The 3,592-nt window shown below is 38.3% G+C and overlaps 1 non-coding gene across 1 annotated transcript; it reads left to right on the forward strand.

The window, feature by feature from the left end:
* The first annotated feature begins 2,423 nt into the window (after positions 1-2,423).
* On the forward strand, positions 2,424-2,530 carry LOC141639150 (small nucleolar RNA R71). The gene has a single exon (XR_012542392.1). It is a non-coding gene; the product is annotated as a small nucleolar RNA R71 (small nucleolar RNA).
* Positions 2,531-3,592: the final 1,062 nt, after the last annotated feature.

The following is a 3,592-nucleotide window of genomic DNA, read 5'->3' on the forward strand; positions in this document are numbered from 1 at the left end:
TTGACATGAAGTATTTACTCAAGAAATGAACTTGGTGCGCATTTCAAGGCCTGGAAATAGATTTATGGAGAAATTAGAAGCGAATTACCAGCTACAGTGGTCTATAGACTGACCTACGTGGTCTATAGACTGTCGGAATGCTGAACAAAAGTCTGCAGGAAAGAGGGGCAGTCGATCGACTGGTCTCAGTGGTCGATCGACCACCTCACGACTCTACGCGCAAGATTTAATTAGAATTCCGAAGCCCATTGTAATTAGGTTTTAGGAATAAAGTTACGTATGACTATCTATATAACGTAACTCCTCCCTACTAAAAAACATCAGAGAGAACTTTAGGGGAATAATTAGGGTTCAATATCGAGTTTTGCATTAGATCTCATAATCATTCAATACAATTGGTTTTTGCTTTACTTTCGTTCGTGCTTTCAGATTCTTTCTACTTTCCTTCGGTATTTCTCTGTTCCATTATTCAGTTTCGTTTCTTTCATTCATTCGTAGATTAGAATTGCTAGTTTAGGTTCCCTAAAAGCCGAATTATCGTTTCATGTTATTTAAATATTTAGTTAATTCTATCATGAATTCAGTAGCTTTATTTGTTAATCTTATTGTTGTTTTTATCATAATCATGAGTAACTAAATCCTTCGTGCTAAGATGTGGGGAACTGTAGTGTAGGCGGCGTAAATTTTGTAGACCTGAGTCGCGTCATGGTCGATCGACTGGCCTACCTGGTCGATCGACCGGCTCCCGTGAGATTAACTCCGTTTTAATTAATTCAATTGCTATATTTGACGAATCGAGTGCACGCGACTAGTTGAATGCTTAGGAATTGACCGACCCGATAAGATCGAAAGATAGGGGAGGGAAATAGATGACTTAATTAAGACGACTAAATTAATAAGATCGAGAGATAAGTTAATTTAGGCATTTAAATCACTTTTCAGGACGAGAGTCAGCATTAGTGATATTAGGGACCCGTAGCTAGATCGAAAGATGTTACCTGTTAAGAATGGACCGAGAGGACTTCTTATTTTCCCGTCTTACGTGATTATCTCAGACTTACCTAGGATACTGCCGCCGAAACTACAGTGAACCGACCATCTTGGCATCCCTTTTAATATTTGTTTTCATCTATTTTCATCTATTGCTCATTTATTTGTTTTAGTTCAGTTTTGATTTTATTGCCATTAGTTATAGATTCATCCAAATCAAACCCCCCTCAAAACTGTTACCTTAGACTAAAATTAGGCAACTATTAATTGCATCGCCTCCTTGTGGTTCGACCCTGACTGCCGCTATCTATAGTAGTAGTTTGGATTATAAATTTATCTTTGGTACTCTACGACGGTATCATTGGTCATCAAACTTAGGCTTAGCTTGACGACTTGAAAAAGAAAGTCTAATCACAATAGGTTCCTTCTCTGTAGCCTTCTCTTCATTCTCCTTTGAAGCTTCTTGAATGGTGGGTTCTTCTTCTTTAGAGTTTTCAACAACTCTTTCCTTGTCACTAGCATCAACATCTTCATCAACGGGCCTCTTCGGCCCTTCATAGCTTGTACCACTCCTCAAGTGGATGGCACTCACCGATTCTTGTCTTGGGGGATTACCTTGAGGTGGTAATTGCCCCTTTTGTCTTAGTGAACTTGAAGATACCAATTGAGACATTTGGGTCTCCAACATCTTTGTGTGAGCAAGTATATTGTTAATGGTGATGTCGTTTGCTTGGCTATCCTTTTGCATTTGAGTGAAAAACTCTTGTTGGTTCTTTTGCATTTGGAGGACCGCTTTTTGGACATCAAAACCTTGGTCATTTGATTGAGTGTATGGAGTTTGATTTTGGTAGCCTTGGTTTTGGTTATAAAAGGGTCTTTGATTTTGGTTTCTCATTGGAGGTGGGGTGTATGTTGGTTGAGGTTTTGAACATTTTGGCTTTTGTATGAGAGGTTGGGATGGAATTTGGTGTTTTCATTGTAATAGTTAGAATAAGGGGTACCACTCTTCTATGCTTGGAAAGCATTCACTTGTTCCTCTACATTCACTTTGGTCATGTCCCAAAGTTCCACAACTCTCACATATTCCACTTGGAATTGATGAAGATGCCACCATGGCATTAACATGTTTCTTAGGTTATTTGGAGGCTTCTTCAAGTTTAGCCATAGCCTTCTCAAACTTCAAATTAATGGTATCAATATGAGCACTAAGTTGAGCACCCAATTGAGTAATAGAGTCCACTTCATGCTTTCCTCCTCTAGTAGCCTTCCGAGGTCTACTATATTGTGAGTTATGGATCACCATTTCCTCAATATTGTTCCATGTTTGATTATCGTCAACTTCGGTAAACATACCATTTGAACCCATGTTGAAAATGTTTTGGGAGTCTTCATAAAGACCATTCCAAAATTGTTGTACCAAGAACCACTCGCTAAGTCCGTGATGAGGACATGAGCGACAAGTTCCTTTGAATCGCTCACAGGCTTCATACAAAGATTCTTCATCCCTTTGTTTGAACCCCGTGATTTGGGCTCTTAGCATGTTAGTCTTTTCCGGAGGGTAGAACTTTTTGTAGAAAGCAAGTGCCAATTTATTCCAAGAGTCAATACCAAGAGTAGCCTTATCAAGGATCTTTAACCATTGTTTCGCGGTACCAATCAAAGAAAAAGGAAATAAGACCCATCGAATTTGGTCTTGAGTCACTCCGGTTTATGAAATAGCATCACAATAGTCACAAAAAGTCTCCATGTGAGAATGAGGGTCTTCCTAGGCATCCCCCCAAATTGGCTTCTTTCGACTAATTGGATAAATGTGGATTTTGCAATGAAATTACCAGTCAAATGTTGTGGTGTGGGAGTACCATTTGGTAGGTTCTCCTCGGTTGGTATGGAATGTGATGAAAATTTAGGCATTGTGGGTTGATTTTGTGGTTGATTTTGTGTTGGGTTATCTTCTCCTTCTCTTGCAAAAGGGTTGATGAACTCAATGTTATTTGGTTTAATGTCCACAATCTTACCAATACCTCTCAAAGTATTTCTAGCAAGTCTTTTATTGGTTGTCAAAGTTCTTTCAATTTCGTGATCAATGGGTAACAAGTTACCTTGTGATCTTCTAGACATGCAAAATATCAAACAACTTGAAAACAATTAGAACAAACCTTGAGGATTTTTACTTCCCCAAGGCAAATAAAGACACAACTAAGAACAATCAAAGAAAATCAAATCAAATTAACACCGTCCCCGGCAACGGCGCCATTTTTGGTCGGACTATCGTTCTCGGTTAATTGTCGTTAGGACTACCTAGATCAAAATAATATTTATAACTTCACAAACTACTCTACTATTAGTAAAGAGGTAAGTAAAGGTCGGATCCCAAGGGACGGGTATTGATGTAGGATTTTCGATTGCAAATGGTCGTGTCTAAGGGTGTCACAATTTGGGTTGAGATAAGAGATCACTAAACTAAATAACAATGTAAATAAACAAGCAAGATGATTAAAATGAGATGTAAACAATCGATTAAAAGCACTAGGGTGTCATGAGTTCATATGGGATACATGGGAATTTATCATACAAACATATTCTCAAATTATAAGCAAACAAT

This window comes from Silene latifolia, unplaced genomic scaffold, assembly GCF_048544455.1.
Source record: "Silene latifolia isolate original U9 population unplaced genomic scaffold, ASM4854445v1 scaffold_284, whole genome shotgun sequence".
Lineage (NCBI taxonomy): Eukaryota > Viridiplantae > Streptophyta > Magnoliopsida > Caryophyllales > Caryophyllaceae > Silene > Silene latifolia.